We start from the raw sequence: 19,744 nt of genomic DNA, 5'->3' as shown, positions 1-19,744 counted from the left end.
CTCCTGCGCAATAAAACCATGAAAGTCGGAATTGAACGGACTCGGAATTTCAAGGTCATTTCATCGGTCCGATGTGACGAAGCGAAATGTTTTGGCGGCGTGAAGCTTGTTAGCCCAAAAAAAAAAAAAAAATCCATAAATTAGCCGCATCGTTGTCTAAGCTTTAGCGTTCAAAGCGTGGGGAAAAAAGTAGCGGCTTATAGTACGTAAATTAAATCGAATATTGTGATATTCATTCATTCCTTCATTATCTGGACCTCTTTTGGGAGCCTTTTGAGGCTGTGATTGGACGAGAAGTTGGTTTGGACGATTCAGGGTCTCCAGGAAAGAACCAGGGACTTTCTTTCCATGAGGCAGAATCACAAACTACTGCGCCAACGCATTATTTATATTATTTAGATTTATTTTCCACCGCTCGTGCACGGCTCCTTTCGAAGACTCCCGCTGGAATCAAACCAAGGATCTTCTGGTTTCACTTATTTAATTTTTTTTTTTTTTTTTTTTCATGGTATAAAAACCCAGACTCCCGCATACATTTATCGAATTAAAATTTAAAGCAGTTTCCGGACGGCTCGCCGGCCGGCCGGCTGCCTGGTGGGTGTCTTGGTCCAAAAATGATCTTGTCAAGTGTAACCCCCTCCGGTCACACATTACAAGCCCGAAGAGAGGAAAAAAAAAGGAAAAAGATTCAATTAAAGATTCCAGCCGGAGTCATAGTGTGAGCTTAAATTTAGAGGGTGTGAGATTATTCCCTTGTAGAGCATTCTGAGGTCAACGGAGCGGCCCGGACCGCTCCAGATTGTGATTTGGGCGAAAACTCGGCTTTTTATTTGGTCTTCAGGCAGTCAAATGTTGCGGAGCGGCCTTGTTTTTGCAACTCTGTTCGACTCTGAAGTTCCGAGCTTCGGCGGCGAGCAAACCCTGGCTCTGCAGGAGCGACGGGACGGTAATGAAAGTTGGCTTAACGTGATCGTGTCGCACCCAGAAGACCGCAGACGGCAGAAAACCAGGAAATTGCGCAGGTGCTTCCAACACATTGTTTTATCACTGTCTTCTCGGTCGCCGGGCGCTCGGCTGCGCTCCTGTGTTGATTGGCCGCGGCGCGTCTGGTGGCGGCGCCTCTCGCCGCCCCGCTTTCCGGCCGGAGCGCCATCTGCGGCTCGCCGCCTCCGTTGTTTGCCTCGCGCTCGCCGCTCGGATTCAGATGCCAAAACAATGGGAACTGAAGACAGTGACACTGAATTTGTGAGTCAGACCCCCCAAACCCGCCTCCCTGGAACCCCCAGGCTTCGCCGCCGTAAACAGATTTCCACGATGAGCCGGTTGAGTGCTGTCTTTCTCCACCGTGAGCGATAAATAGCAATATATACGCAGCGAGACGATGACAAGCTTGTGTTCGGATGATCCCTCTATCGCTTCTCAAATGACTTCATTTGAGCATTTGAACCCGCGAGTTAGCGCGCGCGCGCCCGCGGCTAAACCGCCGGTTATCACATCTGACGTCGCCAATCCACTCCATCGCTTCCCAAGATAGGGTTCCTTTGCTGTTTTTTGTTGTTGTAGGGTTTATTCTGCCGGTATGCTTCGGGATCGATCTTCGCTCGACCCCCTGAGATCCGCCGCCTCGCTTCGTAACGTTTGCGCGAGGTCTTTATCATCCCGGGGGAATTAATTTCCATGTTGGTTTCCTGCCGCCACGTGGCAGAACCTCCCGAACCCCTCGCAATAACGCGCAAAACAAGGGTCGGCCGAAGGTTGAGATGTTATCGGACACGGAAATGGCTTTGCTCAGGACATCCGACACCTGGTGACATTTTTGTCGCTCTTCCTCTCGTGCTGCGTAATTAAGTTGGTAGTTTTGCCATCGAGACAATATGAAGGGTCACATTGTGTATCTTCCATTTGGTTTCATTGAATAGCAGCTCCCCTTGGGCTTTGGGATCTGTAGTGAGTTCAGGGAACAGGTTTGGGAAAAACTGGAGAGGTGGAGGTTTGCGCTGGAAAGGCGGGGAATGAAGGTGAGTTGCATTTAGACAGATTATATGTGTGTGAATGAGAGGAACTCGGGTGGAACGGTGAGGCTACAGGGAGTGGAGATCAAGAAGTTGTAGGATTTCAGGTACTTAGGGTCAACAGTCCAGAGCGTAGGAGAGCGTGGAGAAGAGGTGAAGAGACGGTCCAAGCAGGTTGGAATGGGTGGAGAAAAGTGTCAGGGGTACGAAGAGATAGAAGAACATCAGCCAGAATGAAAGGAAAGGTGGACAAGACAGTGGTGAGACCAGCGATGATGTTTGGACTAGAAACTGTTCCAATGACCAAAAGACAGCAGGCAGAACTAGAGGTTGCAGAGATGAAGATGTTGAGGTTCTCTTTGGGAGTGACCAGGATGGAGAGGATCAGGAATGAGTCTATCAGAGGAACAGCACATGTTAGATGTTTTGGAGAGAAGGTCAGAGAAGCCGGGCTGAGATGGTTGGGTCATGGACAGAGAATATATTGGTAGACGGACGCTGGAATTGGAGGTCTTGAGGAAGACCAAAGAGAAGATTTATGGACGTAGGGAGAGAGGATATGAAGGTTGGTTGGTGTGAGAGGATCCAGAGAATAGGTTTTGATTGGCTGTGGCGACCCCTGAAGGGAAAAGCCCAAAGGAGAAGAGGAAGAAGAAGAAGAACAGTAGCTCTCCTTGGAAGTACTCCGGTACTTTCGTAACACCAAAGACACAACTGAACCTTCATCATCCGATTCTTTCGGCATTTACGAGTCGCACGTCTTCTTCAAGGCCATCGAGACGTCGTTATTCGGGACTTGACTTTTAGCAGATCAGCATTCTTACATTTGCAAAGGTCTTGATCTTGAAGACTCTGGCCGTCCTCCTCAACCAAGAGGGACGTTTCAGCGTAGATCAGTGTCCACCTCTAACCAGTCTTAATAGCAATTCTCTTAAAAATGTTGCTACCTGGAGGTGCCACCTCACATTTTCCCCTGTCTTTTTTATTTCTTTTCACGCAAACCTCTACTTTTGGCGATCATTTGGACTGACATAAGAACATTATTACTCATGAATAATTCGGTCGGGAGATCAATATTTAATATCTTGCAGCTGTGATATTGCATTGTGTTGGTATCATGAAGTCGGCGCGGTCGGCCTCTCGTTGGCCTGAAGAGTCTTTTTCTTCGGAATGAGGCTCATTCACGATCGCGGAAACAAGTCCTTTTCAAACACGGGCGTTCTTGTTCGTTGCCATGTTTGTCAAGCAATGAGTCCACTAGAGGGCAGCGCAGAGTCCAGTTGTCAGAATCCTCCTCCCGACGGTACGTTATCGTCGTCTTCTCTGCTCCTTTTCCTGCTCGGACTCGAGCCGAACGCCTCACGCCGTGACTTCGTCGGAGAGCGTGCGGGTTTACGCAGGAAATGAACGGAATCTTTAGCGTCAATGAGCTTTCAGTAGCTTCGTTAGAAATTCATGATTTTACCTTGAGGAGCGCTTTGACTGTTGACCTTTTCTTTGGCTATAAAATCTATTTACCTTATCAGCATATCACATTCTTATATTAACTCACGACTGGAGCTGAAAAGAAACCCTTGAATAATTCCAGCAATTTGATTGCTGAAATAACCCGAGGCAAATTATCCTCCTCTAGTAGTTATTAAACGCAGGTTGACTATTTTGGCATCGTTCCGCCCGGATGGTTGTTTCTCTTACACGACGTGATCACATTAGCTGAAGTTAGCTTACGCCGCTAATGTAATGGAAGCCGCTAAATTCGTCGTTAGAATCATCAATAGATTTGATCAATCGCTAAAAATCTGGTTAGCTGGTTCGCTCGATCGGGGCGGCGTTCTGTCTCGACCTGTTTGGGGGTTGAAAGCGAGCGAGAAGGACGGAGACGGAAAACAACATCAGGAGGTCGAAGACTTCATTTTCTCTACCAAAACGTCAATTGGCCCCAAAAAGAGGGAAAATAAATCATTCATGTCCGTCAGGTGTCTGCAAAACTCCTCATTTCGGTGCTTCCATCAGCGAGGGATATTTCCTCCGCTATTTGTAAATATGTTTTTCTGAAGCTTCACCTTGAGCCCGTTTGATTGTATTGACTCTATCCGTTAAATATTTTAACAGACGCTCACGGAATGGCGGTCGGCCCTAATTTCGGTGTCACTTTCCGACGCGGGGAAACTTCGGTAATGAGCGAATCGGGCGATAAGTCGCTCCAGTCGCCGACGGATGCGTGTCGGATTGAATCGCCAGGTACTTGACGGGGTCGGTCTTTGTTTTTGCGACGGCTAACGGGCTACAACGCTAATGAAGGAAAGCGATTGTTGGTTTGGATGAATGAAAGATGACTCACTGGAGATTGCATTAGCGTTGACATTAGCATTAGCGTTAGCGTTAGCGTTAGTGCGGGTCTCATATGCTTTTGCTGATTTAGTGAGGGGAAACGGCGCGTACAAGTGTCGGTAAGGAAATATAGATCATCAAAAACACACCAATAATTAAGATAATTAATATTTTGATCCCCTTAGGGGAAGTTCAGCAGCGTCACAATTATAGCGTCAATAAATATGAGTATTATTATAAATAGAGAGACATTTGCAAAAGACATCCACAAATAAATGGACAGCAGAGTGAACAACAAGAAGGATAGGAATAGACCAAAATTAAGATTATCATTAATTTCTTTCTTTTTTTTCATTTTGGGGCTAAAGAACAGATCACTGGGGTTCACATTGATCTCAATGGGAAACAGTTCAGTTGGCGAATCAAAGAATGGCTTCTTCCGCCGCCCGTCGCTAACGCCATTTTCCACCCGCGACCGGCGAAACAACCCCTCTGGACCCAGGTGAAGATCCGTCAAATAAGAAAACGGTAGCGATTATTTCATTTTCTTTGTCCGATTATTGGCGTTTAAAGGGTAAACACGGCGTCCTTCGCATATTTGCGCATAATTTTAGTCGAGGGGAAGGACACGTGCGAGCAGAGAGTCAGGAACACTTTCCCTTTTCTATCACCCCTCGGTGAATCCGCCGAAATTATGTTTGTTTATCACGTACTTAATTACCACCATCGCATTACACCTTCGCTTGACGAGAATAGGCCGGGTCCGCTCGCGCTCAGAGCGGCCCGCGTTGCTTTACTTCCCTCACGGCGGTGATTTGATATGAGATTCACTAGACAATTTCCAGTTTATTACTGCTGTGTCCGGGTGGTCCCTGATAAGATTAACCAATGTCTGTGATTCATTGCTGGGGAGTATTTGAGACGCCGGTCAGCGGCTCGACGTGTCCGGGTTTGTTCACCGGAGCGGCGCGGCGCCCTTGTGATATGACAGAAGCCCAACCCCCGACCCCTCCTGACCGCTGATCCACGACGTCTCTGTTCGCGTATCTGCTGAAGCCTTGGATTGAGAAGGAAGGGAAAAAAAGAAATAAAAGCTGTGCTGATCCCTGATCTGTGGAGGAGGCGGCGGAGTGCCTTTAGGGGTAGCGGAGAGGCGGCGGCGGCGGCGGCGGCGGCGGCGACGGTGGGGGTGGACGCTCTTTTCAAACTCCCCCCCCTGCAACCCCACCCCAGCCCTCCGCCCCCGAAAAACCCAATTTTCACCGAAAAGATTGAGGAGGGCAGCGCGCTCCGGGCAAGGTGCCGATCTCCTTCTCCTCTCCCCTCGTCCTTTTTAATCTCATCAGGCTTTTAATTCTTTCATGAACCCGTCCCGCAGCCGGAAAGGAGTCGCGCCGACCGCCGCCGCCGCCGCCGCCGTTTCTCCAAACCCCTGGATCTTGGCGGCGCTGCATTTTCACAGGACTTTGTTTTACTACAGCACTTCGGGTAATTCGGCAAGCAGAGCTGTTGACTTTGACTGATTGCTTACCCTTCCTTTATACACACACATGCTCGCAAATGTGTATACACATGCTGCCGCGCACACACACGCACACACATATGCTGATGAATTATGTATCGGCGCAATGGAAACAATCCAATCAATATAAAATGTCAAGCTTTGGTATTGACTGGAAAAAAAATGGCACGTGTCGACAAGAAAGGCGTCACGTTGCGGCGGCGCATCGGCAGCTCGATGCGCCGGAGTGTTACTCTTCATCGGGACAAAGACGGCGAGCGAGCGCCGTCGAGGAAAGGGCGCCGGTGTGTGTGTGTGTGTGTGTGTGTGTGTGTTCGCGACTCAGACCCGGTTTCGCTGGCTCGTATTGAACCGCAGCGGACGAACGGCAACAAATACGCCGCGGAACCTCGGCTGTACGAACAGAGCGGCTCAAGAACACAGTTTTGGGTCGATTTCGAATCGACCCGCGAACACGCCTCGGTGCACGGACGCGCAAACACATCCTTGATGTGGCGTTGTAGCGTAGCGACGGCCGTGCGTGCTGTTCCGCGTTGTTTACATGGTTCGTTCTTTTGCTCTCCTGTCATAACAGTGCTTGTTATCTGTAAGTTAGCCTCATTACGGCTCCGGAAAGGTTAAATGTGCTCGTGGTGTTAAGATGTTCGGTGACGGGCGATCTGAAGAAGGAAATAACCGCTAAACGCCAGAGCGGTGCTGGTGTTACAGATCTCGCCTAGCGCTACGACACGGTTAGGTCAACCATATGTACGATCCTGAAGAAGAAAGATGCGCTAAAGGCGGCTAATGTGGCTAAACGGGCTACAACGCTAATGAAGGAAAGCGATTGTTGGTTTGGATGAATGAAAGATGACTCACTGGAGATTGCGTTAGCAGTGACATTAGCATTAGCATTAGCGTTAGCGTTAGTGCGGGTCTCATATGCTTTTGCTGATTTAGTGAGGGGAAACGGCGCGTACAAGTGTCGGTAAGGGAATATAGAACACCAAAAACACACCAATAATTAAGATAATTAATATTTTGATCCCCTTAGGGGAAATTCAGCAGCGTCACAATTATAGTATCAGTAAATATCAGTATTATTATAAATAGAGAGACATTTGCATCCACAAATAAATGGACGTGAACAACAAGAAGGAAAGGAATAGACCAAAATTAAGATTATCTTTAATTTCTTTCTTTTTTTTCATTTTGGGGCGAAAGAACGGATCAATGGGGTTCACATTGATCTCAATGGGAAACGATTCAGTTGGCGAATCAAAGAATGAATTAAATTCAGAAGCCCAGGTTTGCTTACTATGGAGTATCTACTTGTGTGTTTTAGAATGATTCCTCCATTTCATTCATTCATTCATTTATTGTCCATCCCGCTTATCCTGCTGGAGCTCCTCCCAGCTGTGAGCTGAGGTTCTGGACCATCTCCAACCGTTCGCTCACTCATTCACACATCGGGGCAATTTCGGGTGTCCAGTGAACCTCCTGCATGTGTTTGGACTGTGGGAGGAACCTGGAGAACCCTCAGGAACCCACGCGGACTCCTGGAGAACATGGAGGCTCCACACTTGGAGAACCCCGTCAACCAGGGAGTCCAACCAGGGAGCTTCTCGCTTTGAGGCGGAAATGCAAACCGCTGCAGAAGTCCATCCAGACATGGACGTTTTCCACGTGTAAATTTTCATGCTGTTTTTCCTGATTCTTTAATGAATCCGTTCCTCGGTGAAAGTATTCACATAGATTTGCCGGAAATAACATTATAAAAGGCCATGGTTGTGGTGAAAAAAATAAAAACTGAATAGAAAGGGTTTTTTTTTTTTTTTCATTGATTGAATTATAGAAAATAATGAAAGGTCAGATTGGGCGGTGGTTTGTCCGTGGCCTTCCAAGTTTTTAATTTAAAAGTGGAATTTGACATCCGATGCATGAGGCGGAGGGGTTCAGACGTAAATGTATGTACCTTATATATAAACCAAGATATACAGGACTGTCTTAGAAAATTAGAATATTTGGATAAAGCTCTTTATCTTCTGTAATGCAATTACAAAAACAAAAATGTCAAACATTCTGAATTCATTACAACTGAAATATTGCAAGCCTTTTATTATTGTAACATTGCTGATTATGGCTTACATCTCAAGAAAATACAAAAGTCCTATCTCAAAATATAAGAATATCATGAAAACGTTTTTTTTTTTTCAATTGCAATTGCATTACAGAAAATAAAGAACTTCATCACAATATTTTAATTTTCTAAGACAGTCCATATTTACAAGGTTAGCATTTCTGGCTCACAAAAAGAGGGATTCCCACAGTTGGGATGTGCATGAAAGGGCAAATTATTTATTTTATGTCAATATAGTTGTTCTTATCAACAATTTCCTTCGGGATAAATAAAGTTGTTCTTATCTTATTTTATCTTATCTTATCTTATATGAGGCCTGAATGAGAGGATGAATGTTGTTTTTCTCTGTGAAAGGATGAATAATTGCTTTAATTCCAGCTGTATATACGGGTAAATACGTATAGACATCTTTAGATAGTTCTCTCATACTTTTTATACGTTCAGATTTTTATTTTGACAGCTTTTAGCTTGTCGCTAATGTGACGCTGCTGCTACATCCCATCATACGCTGTGTGATGAGTGGGTGAATTGCTGCACGTCTCCATACGATCGCCCGGCTCGTCCAGCAACGGGTACATTTTCAAAAAATAACCGGACCTATAGATGCGCTCGTAATCCGGGCCGCACGGAGGCGTGAGGTGGATTACCCGACACCTCGCTCGTGGCGGTCTTTGTTTACATCCCGCTCGCCGTGTCTTCCCGTAAGTCGGGCTTTACGGACTTAATCCCGGCAGGTGAGAGTTTGGTGCGCGTGGGCCGTCGGAAGGAGATCCGGATAAACCGATATAAATCGATGAACCTCTGGCCTCCTCCCCTCCGCCGCCTTTCACCCCCAGAAGGTCAGAGGCGTCTTTTAACGCCGCGCCGTCACATTAGAATGTGTCGTATCGGGTTATAATCTGCCTTCGCCCGGGAACGCTTCTCCGCCGCTTCTCCTTTTTGATTTGCTCCGACGTTTCCGGGAAGATGGACGGTCCTGATGTCCCGTACGAGCTGCCGTCTACTCGCCATATCCTGCGTTTCCGGTTACTTTTCTCCGACGCCGGCAATTTTCGGATCCCTTCCGGCTCCGGCTGTGGACGGCGGGTCGCACGAACCGACCCGGAGGACCCGAGGGGGAACCAGAGGTTCAGGGAGACGTTGAAACTAATAAAAACAGCTGATTTGATTATTTAATGCTGCGTGGGAGCTTTTAGATGCTCCACTGAAAATGACATTGGTTTCTAAGGCGGTTCCTGAGGGGAGGCCGCGGCCAATCACGGAGGCCGTTGAGGAAAGAGGCGGGGCTTTACACGGACCGGACGCCAGTCAATCCACGCAGAAACATAGAAAGACGGACAACATTCGCCTTCTCGTTCACAACGGAATTCACTCTTTCATCCATATGTAGACATTAATGCAACCATTCATTCAGTTATTATATAGAATCATACAACCATTCACTCATGCACACACACACACACTTCACTATTCACTTCTTCATTTAGCATGTCAGACAAATTACAATTCATTCTCTCGTAAAAAATAATCGACCATTCACCCTCTCATTCACATGAAATACAAAACTGTCTCAGAAAATTAGAATATTGTGATAAAGTTCTTTATCTTCTGTAATGGAATGACAAAAACAAAAATGTCATACATTCTGGATTCATTAAAATTGAAATATTGGAAGCGTTTTATTATTTTAATATCGCTGATTATGGCTTATGTCTTCAGAAAACTCAAAAATCCTACCTGAAAATATTAGAATATCATGAAAAAGTATTTTTTTGTTTTTTCATTGCATTACATAAAATAAAGAACTTTATCACAATATTCTAATTTTCGGAGACAGTCTTGTTTAAAGAAATACAGCCATTCATCCGCTGATGATACGGAATCATACAAACATTCACGTCACATAAACCGTTCGCTTCTTCATTTTTATTTCAGACAAACAATAACTCACTCTTTCATCCATGTCCCATATAAAAATGCAATTATTCTTTTTTACATATTATTTGGAGACCAAGACCCCTTCACCTTCTAGAGAAATCTAGACAAATCTGGCCCCTCATTCACTCCTATAGAATCACACATTCACTCACACACATCACATACATCTATTTACTTCAATTTTAATTTCAGACAAACAATAATTCACCCTTTCATTCACTCATTTATAGACAAACAACCATTCACTTATATATAAATACAGAGTTATACAACCATTCACTCATTCACACACACTTCATACAGGAGTGTGAAATATGTAAGGACGCGACGAAAGAACTCGTTCTACCCGACTTCCATCAGACTTCTTTTTCTGCACTTAACATGCGGCGCTGCGGATGTAACTACTGCCTTTCAAACCGCACTTTACTGCCAACACCTTTCATATTTAGAATAATGTTGACACCATCTATTTATTGTCAATACAAATCCAAATGCACCGCGGAAAGCGAAGTATGACAAACACGTTTCCACACTTTACTTCTGATGATAAACACTTTGGATAGAAATACAACTATCCACTTGTTCATTTGCACAAACAACAATTCACTCTTTCATCCCATTAAAAAATGCAATATTTACTCTCATTCACTCCTTCACACACATCTTATAGAGACATACAGCATCCATATGTTGTATAAAAAGTGCAGTTTGTGATGTCACACGTTCGTCGGGCTGTGACGACCGTAGGGAGCCGAAACCACCGGAGACGGATCTTGGGAACATTTTAATTAAAAATAACCTTCAGTTTTTTTTATTTTTTTCCCCCCAAAAAAAAAAAGCCCAAAAATCCTCCCAAAAAAAAAAGAAAAAAAAAAAAAAACGATTCTAACCTCCAGCCTACTCCCTCTTTAATCAGGTTGAGAAATTTCATAATTAACTCGTACTTCAGTGAAGGTTGCGTGATTAGCCCTCCCTCCTTTTGCGGTTTCTCCGTTTACTGTTTTCTCCTCCGTGATTCAAGAAATGTGAAAGGGTGGTTGATGGCCGGAGGAGGACGACCTCGCCGGCAGACGTCGGTATCTGAGAAGGCGGGAAATATCTCGTTTCCCCCGCGACGGCGGCGGCGGCGCCGCCAACGCCGAGCTGGGCCGGTGTGATCCAGAGAAGTGCTTCATTTTTAATCCAGCTCTCCTCCGTCGCCATCCTTCTTCGCCCTGCTTTTCTTTTTTGTCACGGGCGTTGCGTTCGAGGGCCGGCGAGGTTCCTTCCAGCCCGAGAGGTGACCCATTAGAAACCGCTCGGCTCCTCCTGAATAACGTGTTTTTCTGCAACGGGATAAAAGAAAAAAGGGACATGACGGACTTCCCCAGAGGCCGATGCCTTCGTCATTAGAAACCGATGAAAAGCAAATCGATAAACAAACGGCGAATGTTCTGATCCGTCTCTTGCAACTGGATTGATATTTCTTTTCTGCAACAAGAAGGTTGGTTTCTGACTGGAAGGCCTTTTTGCGTGGAGTCTCCATGTTCTCCCCTTGTCCCCATACTTGTATGCCTCTACGCGCAAGCTAAACGGTACAAAGCGGAACGAACAAATGAATGAATAACTCACTCAACTGCTGTTGCCATTGGTAACCAAGCGACGTATTCGTAATGAATGAATGAATAAATGACTCACTCAGCCGCTGTTGCCATTGGTAACCAAGCAACGAGTTCGTAACCAACCAGAATTCTTCCGAAACATCTCAACGCTAACAACCGCGCTGCTGCTGCGCGGCATTCCGCCGCTCTCTGGTTACTGCTAGATCCAGATCGGATTTCGATATTTGCCAAATTGCAAATGGTTGTCAATCGTTGTCGTGGCAACTGGATGTAGTTTCTCTCCTCCAAGACGTCCCTCTTCTTCATCCAAGAGGTTTCTTGGATCTCCGAGGGACAGTCTGCTCAGGGTTGGCCGTTGGGCATCGGGCCCAGACGGTTCGCTATGCTAATGTGCTAATGCTAATGTGTGTGTCGTTAGGTGTGTGTCATTAGGTGTGTGTCGTAAGGTGTGTTAGGGGTGGGGACTCACCTGGGCTGGAATCTGACCAGATAATTGCTCGGCAAACGCGTGGATCGTGTTTTTATTTTTCCAGTTTGACAAACTTGTTTGTCTCTTCTAGAAAAAGCTGCTTAAATATATAAAAAGCCATGAATATTCATCATCATCGTTCACACACATGTTGACATTTTAAGTGCGTTAATCCAGTTTTGACCGGCCGAGCTCCACGCTACGTTTGTCATTTTACCTTATTGATATTTATACGGTGGAGGTGATTTGATTGGGGCTGGGCTGAGGTGCGAGATGCTAACAGCGGCGAAAATGGCGAAGCTTCGCGGCCGTTTGCAGCCGCCGCAACCGCCGGCGTGACATTCAACAGCTGGAAATGGCATTCATGACATTCGGGGAGTCGGGATAATGCATTCACGAGGACCACAAGCGCAAGACATTCCCGCTCTGCCGACGAGCGTCTGCGTCCGGGCCGTGTGATTTTATCACCCAGGAAATGAGCGAGCAGCTGCCGGCATGAAGCTCCCGCTTTATATCGTGTTTTTTCATATATTCCCCCCCCAAATCTCATATATTAATGCGTGAGGCTCGGTGTGACGGCCGGCCTCAAACACTCAAAAGATGTCTTTCCCTGTTTGTCTCCCGTCAAATTAAAACCCCAGACATTTTTATAATTCATTAGCTTTCCCGCTTATGAGCGGGGTTCACCCTGGATGGAGGTCGAAAAATCAAAAAATCAAATTTTTTTCACATTGAGCAGGAGGAATCTAAATTTATTATTGTATTATTTATATTTCTATTATTATTATATCATGGAGGGTGCTCTGGGAGTGTAGGTTACCGAACCCCGTCGGTCCATGCGCGATCGGTGTCGGACGTTGGGATCCGGTTCGGTTGCCGAAGGATCGAGTCTCCGCTTTTTGCAGATGCTGTGGTTCTGTCGGCGTGATCGGGACGTGATCTCCAGCTCTCGCTGGAACGGTTCTGAAGAGGCCGGGGATGAGGATCGGCGCCTCCAAATCCGAGACCACGGCCCGACCACCATGGAGTCGGGGAAGAGGTCCCGCCCCTAGCGGAGGTGTTCAAGTATCTGGGGTTCTTGTTCACGAGTGGTCTGAAGAGTCTATGTTCCTGTGGGTAGCGACCTGAAGAACCGGGTCGCGGCTACAAGCGCCCGAGATGAGTTCCCCTCGCAAGGTGGCCGGACTTTTCCTTAGAGATGGGGCGAGAAGTTGGGAGTAGAGCAGATGAGGCGGCTCGGGCATCTGGTCAGGATGCCTCCTGGATGGGGAGGTATCCTGGGCGTGTCCTTCTGGGAGGAGACCACGGTCAAGACCCAGGACACGCTGGAGAGACTGAGTCTCCAGGTCGGCCTGGGAACAACTCGGGGTCCCCTTGAGGAACCGGACCATGTGGCGGGGGTGGGGGAGGTCTAGGCCTCGCTGCTCCGGCTGCTGCCCCTGCGACCCCACTCTGGGTGAAGATGGATGGATATTTATATTATTTCTGGTATTTATTTATTAAACGTTACCAATCCCTCGCGGGAAATTCGTTCTCTGCATTCATCATGGATGACCCGTGAGCAGTCGGCATGCCGTCTCGGAGCAGTTAGCCGGCTAGCTCAACAACGCTAGGAGGAGGCGGGAACCAGGAATGCTCGGTTTCAAGGACGATCGCCCCACCCAGCGCCACGCCGCCTCCTCTATATCGTCTTGCGGGCCGCATGGGACCCCCTCAGGCGGTCCGGTTTTGGCCCCCGGGCCGTACGTTTGATACCCTTACGAACCACTTGTCAGTCACACGTCTTCTAGAAACACAAGACCGTTCAACGCAACCGTTCACCCTGTCGTTCCCATGTCACACACTCCACCATGGTTGAATTAACCGACTCTGAAATAAGATAAGATAAGAACAACTTTATTTATCCCGAAGGAAATTGTTGTGCCAGAGTTTCAAGCAAAAACATAACAATATATAATAGTAGGAAGGAGGGAGAATAAGAAATACAATAAGATATAAATTGTCAAGTGTAACGCTATCAAGTGTTTTAAGGTCTTAAGTACAAAGATTTGAAGATTCCCTGCAGCTGAGGGAAGAGGAATTAAAAAGTCTGATAGCCAATAGGAATAAATAGGAGTCCTTACCAGTGGAGCTGTCGCCACCGTTGTGTTTGGGTCATTTAAGAGCTCGTCCAAAAAAGCAGCAGGGCACCCCGACACTTTTCGGGGTTCGCCGCAGCGCGCCCGTTTTAACCCGACTTTTTTTTACTCTCCGAAACGCCGGCGTACCATTCCGCTTCTCGCTCAGGGACGTGTCATCGCGTCCACCTTGTCGCAAAGACGACGACTCCGCGCGCTTCATGACGGCGGCTGCGGACGCCGAAGTCTGACGCTGGAAATGTTCTTTACTGTCACCCTGCAGGATGAGGAGCGCCAGAAAAAATAAAAAAAATTGCGTGGGAGAAGAAAACAGCCACTTACTTCCAGCCCGGAGATTTACCTGGCTGCTGCCGCTGTTGCACGTCCTGCCCGCCATGCACCTTCCGCTGTGCCGCCGCACGAAATACAGCCTCCTCTGTGGAGCTGTTTGCTTACCATTCATTCTGAAATTGAAAAATCAACTTGTGGAGACTGAAGAAGTTTGCTTTAAATGAGCAATCCTTTTTCCCCACTCCCTCCCTCAACCCGGCTTTTAGTTTCCATCAAAGTTACAAATCCCCTCGCCGGGCTCTGTTTCATCGAACGCTGCCTCCAGACCCTTGTTTCCTGCAGCCGCTCCTTCTTCTTGCATCTCCCACACACACACACACACACACACACACCTTTTCCCCCCCCGTTCACTGGATTCAGCATCAGCCTCTCTCCAGTCAGTCTGGTCCTGGGGCTGATTCATCCATTTATCCATTCCTTCTAAAAAATTAGACAAACAAGCACACACTCTTTCTGTCATGAAGTTCTTCATGTTTTTGGACGGTGGGAGGAACCCCACGCAGACACCAGGAGAACATGGTGGGACCTTCTTGCTAAGAGGGATTGCAGTAATAAATAAACAGCCCGCATTATTATTCCTAAATAATTTAGTGGATTTACTATGTTGTGGATGTTTGCAATGGAAGGAATCTCATTATCGAGAGCACGTTATCTAAACTCAAGGCTCGCAGGTCAAATGTGGCCCGCCATGTCATTTTCTGTGGTCTGCAAGAATGTCCTCAAAGGTCTGATTGTCTTAAAATAAAGACGCGTGAATTGACCGTAATCTACATTGCCTAATAACAGCTAATAACTTCATTTAAACATTCATTTATTCATTCCAGATCTTCACCATGGTTTGGACAACCATCTCAGTCTTTACTTTGTCTCGGTCATACATGTCCTGCACCCCTGTGACAAATTCTTCTTATCCATCGGCCTTTTCCCTTCAAGGGTCGTCACAGCATATTAACCTTCTCCATCTGACCCTATTGTCTGGATCCTCCAACAACTACCTTCATATCCTTTCTCACTACGTCCATAAATCTTCTCTTTGGTCTTCCTCTAGACCACCCTTAAAATGTCTGATTGTCTTGAAATAAAGAAGTCAAACATACATTGACCATAAACTATATTTACCACAATTTATGCCAATCATGTTACCCGCCAAGTGACGGCATCCCGCCGTTAGATCGCAGTGAATCCACATCAATGCTATTTTAAACAAGTGGAATTAAGAAATATAAATGATCCCTAAATGTCCAGGAAGAGAAAAGTTGATACTGATGGGAAGGCAAACACATGTTTGTGCTTTAAGGATAAAAAAAACGGTATGTCTTTTGTGTTATGAGGCAGCGTCGGTTGTCAAAGAGTAGCGGAGCTAAGTATGCTAAAGTTAGCGCCTTCCAGAAAAACAACAAATTGTCTAAGAATTAAAAGCCAAACGACGATGGCAGAAGAATGTTCGCGAAAGCCACGTCCAAAAACACTGCAGCTAACTTTTGAAAGCTAGCTTTGGAACCGAGCAACTAGTATACATCATTTTTTTTTGAAATATAAGCAAATGCATATGTAACATTTTGGATTATTTAATATCAAAGAGTAGTTACATTTCTTTTACATTGCTTTTGGTTACATTTCTACTGCTACCGTGATCTAGAAGGTATAAATAGCTCTGCATACGTGTGTGCCGCATGTTCTCCCTGTTCTCTGCGAGGGTTCTCCGGGTTCTCCGACCGTCCGCTTGCAGGAGTTTAATAGGAGACCCAATTAGCCGTCGAGGAAGGCCGGGAAAAGCCCTGCCCCCCCCGGTGCGTAACCCTGGAAACCGTGCAAAGGGTCGGCACCAGTCCAAACACGCGGACCCGTTGAATATTCCTTAAAATGGCACCTACAAAGACGCAGCGGTTGGAATTAAAAAGGTGCAGAATGAATGTTTAAACCCAGAACTCTGGAGTCTTGGACTCATGACCTGCACAGGAGAGCAGCCTCAGCTCACAGGAAGGGGAGGAACACGGAGACTTTTTAGGAAATATGCTTTTCTTGATAGCGTGATCAACATGGGGGAGTGGATTAATCGCAATTAATCGAATTAATCTATTTAATTCGAACAGCTGCTGTTGTTGTTGTTGTTGTTGCAGACGACAATGCGTCTTTCCCGAAATCCTGTCTTTCAACGGGAGGGATCGAATGTTTACGTTGTGTTTGTAAATTTAGATTCAACTTTAGCGGTTAGCGGATGTGCAGAGATGTTTGTACCAGATTATAGCTCATAGCTAATTTCCATCTGTAGTCCTGGACAATACAAATATAATGTCTTCACAGGGGACGAGAATGAAAAATGACGTTTGTTCTTCTGGGATGGATTATGAATCAATGAATTAATACATTTAAATATTTTAATTTTGGAATAAGGTGATGTTTTTCAGCTTCAGTTATTGAAGCACAATTAAAACCGACGTTCGACGCCCGCGAATGAATGTGCGAGCGCTCTGTGGACGCCGCCCAGCTTCCGGATTCTTCCAGAGTCGCTAAAAATGTCTTATTTGTTTTTAACTTCCAGGGGAAATGATTTGCCGGGAGCTTCGTCTGCTATCAACTCTCGCACAGAAGTAGGAAGCTCGTGGAGGGTCGCGTGAAACAAGGTGAGGTGTGTGTGTGTGTGTGTGTGTGTGTGTGTGTGTGTGTGTGTGTGTGTGTTGAGTGTTTTCCACATGCAAAAACTACCATTCCTGTCTTTAGAGCACACCTTTGTATAGACCGCAACTATTAATATTTCAAAGAAAACAGAAATTCTACATAAATAAGCCTCAGGTGTCCGTGTTTAACTGATATTTACGCAGAAAGATGTTACAGGAAAGTTTATTTTTTTAAATAAATGACCAGTACATAACGCTAACGCTTTTTTTTTTTTCATCCGAACTTGCGTGCAGCATCTCTATTTCCTTTTTCCGCGGCCAGGCTGATCGCTTTTAACTTGAAATGCATTTCTGCGTGTCTTTTTCATGATGTGTGTGTGTGTGTGTGTGTGTGTGTGTGCAAAAACCACAACGTGGCAGATCTGAAGAATTAGCAAATTTACGCCTTCCGCATTTACGAATTTGCCGATTTGCCGAAACGGTTTCATTTGTCGCTGTGACGGAAGGAAGCTCCCGTAATAAAAATCAATGTTGTTGTAAAAGCCGCGGTTCTCAAAGCGTTTGGAAAACAATAGCTACTTTATTTCCTTATTATGTAAATTTGGGTGGCGTGGAGGAGGATGCAGAGCTGAAGATACCGCAGATGAAGACGTTGAGGTTGGTTTTTGGGAGCGAGGAGGAGGAACGAGTCCGTCAGAAGGACGGCGAGCGTCAGATGTGATGGTTTGGACGGATGAGAGGAGGAAGATGATTGGTTGTTGAGCGACCAGAAGAAGTGGAAGAACGCTTAAATAGAAGACGGCGGTGACCTTTTCTGTGTGAAATAAATAAATATGAAATCATAAATAATCAATCGTTTTGATTAATGGGACTTGAGCTGAACTTTGGGCGATGATCCGCTGCTGTTTGAACTCCCGGTTTTATTGATTTTTGCTGATTTACTGCTGATTATCAGGCGGGGATTTGCTGATTTGATTTAAAAAGTGTCTGATTGTGCTAAACGCTTCATTACCTGCACGCTTTCCCAGGCTGTGATTGGACGAGGGGCGGGGTCACCCTGGACCAATCACAGAGGTGAATATACAGAAATACAACCATTCACCCTGTCATTCAGGGTCTCCATGCAGAAAGCATTGCGCTCATTTTTTTATTTTTTATCTGACTGCTAATATAATATAATCCCTTTTTTTTTTTTCTGTTTAACTGACCTTCGGATTTCTCGCTTATTTTTTGGCTAAATTGCCTCTCCCACACACACACACACACACACACACACAGAATGTGATCGGCCAATGGTTCGGAGAAGCCCCGAAAGCGAAATGAAAACACCAAAAAATTGGGATTTTTAATCAGATGTTGATCCGCTTCTGGGCGGAAGCGGCGGAATCACGTGACGTTTTGAACCGCAGTGCAGCTTCTCCGGGATACTTTGGCCGCAAAAGGCCGCCGGTTCTTAACCCCGCCGTGTGAAACACGTCTTTCTCAAGCTATTCCCCCCCCATCTCGCGATTGGAAGTTCATCAGCTCTCTTTGTGCGTGATTGCCGACCGGCGCCGTGGGGAAATAAAGCGTTAAAGATCTGATCATTAGACGGTGCTGTGTAGGATCCTCACAAAGGCGGCAAATTGTTTTCTTCTTCCTCTCCTCCTTCCTATTTGCTGCCCGTCTCACGGCTAGCGCGCCTGCGGAAGGATGTACAACCTCACACACACACACACACACACACCGAGAGCACATTTTTACCAGAGCTCGCGTTACTTCAATGTGGGCCCGGCCCAGTGAGCTACATCATTGCTTCATTTGGATCAAACTCCAGAGCTCAGGAGTCATTTATCTACATAGTGTGTGTGTCAAGCCTTCAGGCATCCCACTCTGTGCCACTGGGGGGAATCAATGCCAGGGTGTAGAACAAAGAGACCTCCTCCCACGCCGCCCCCCCTCGCGTCTTCACCAAGGTAGAGATTTGAATAATTTATTTGTTATTCTTCTGTTGTCGGCAATTCATCAACAGGCAAAGCATTAAGGCGATGACTTTATGCTTTTCCCGGACGCTTCCAGAGACACCTAGACGCGTTTTGTGTTTCGTTTCTCACCCCCCTCCTGCGTCTCATCAGCTTCATTAGATCGGCGCCGAGTGTTCTTTTTTTTGAAAGCAGCCGAACGCCCGAAGTGTGCGAGTCCCTAATTGCCCCGGGTGAACAAATAAGCCGGAGTTCTGTCTTGTTTCTTGGAAAGACGCGCGAGGCCACTGCTTGGGGGAAGGAGAGCACGGCGTGAAAACACGTAAAAATGGACTTTGCCTTCCCTCGCTTGCTGTCAAGCTGCGGTGACACCAGAGAAGGTCCGGGAGACGGGAATCTGGTGTTGGAGCTGTCGCTAGTGGACCGGACTAAGACATGATTTTTGGCGTCCGTTTTTGCGCGAAACAAACAAAACCCCGGTGATGAGTATTTCACCTCCATCGGTACCATCCGGCACCACCTGGTGAGAAGACAACTCCGGCACCTCGATGGTCCACCCATCCTCAGAGTATGCTGCACCATCTCCTCACTTTCCATCACCAGCATGGGAGCCCTGCAAGGTTCTATCCTGGGTTTATATTTTTGACAATACTAGTCCTTCAACCGTCAGTCCCAACAGTACTTCAAATAATTGGTGGGTGCTGC

The 19,744-nt window shown here is 46.4% G+C and overlaps 1 protein-coding gene across 2 annotated transcripts in view; it reads left to right on the top strand.

Annotated features, from left to right (window-relative positions):
• klhl29 (kelch-like family member 29) overlaps window positions 1–19,744 on the top strand; it is a 414,899-nt gene that overhangs the window by 48,166 nt on the left and 346,989 nt on the right. For both annotated transcript variants that reach the window (XM_086166945.1, XM_086166946.1), the window contains exon 3: window positions 17,003–17,084. The gene's annotated coding sequence lies outside the window, so the exon portion shown is untranslated. The remainder of the gene's footprint in view (window positions 1–17,002; window positions 17,085–19,744) is intronic.

This window comes from Fistularia commersonii, chromosome 20 (genome assembly GCF_037954325.1).
Source record: "Fistularia commersonii isolate RoL2024-O1a breed Wild chromosome 20, RoL_Fcom_v1.0, whole genome shotgun sequence".
NCBI classification, from domain to species: Eukaryota; Metazoa; Chordata; class Actinopteri; order Syngnathiformes; family Fistulariidae; genus Fistularia; species Fistularia commersonii.
Note: the sequence above shows the minus strand (reverse complement) of the source record. Positions and strands in the feature narration are given on the sequence as shown.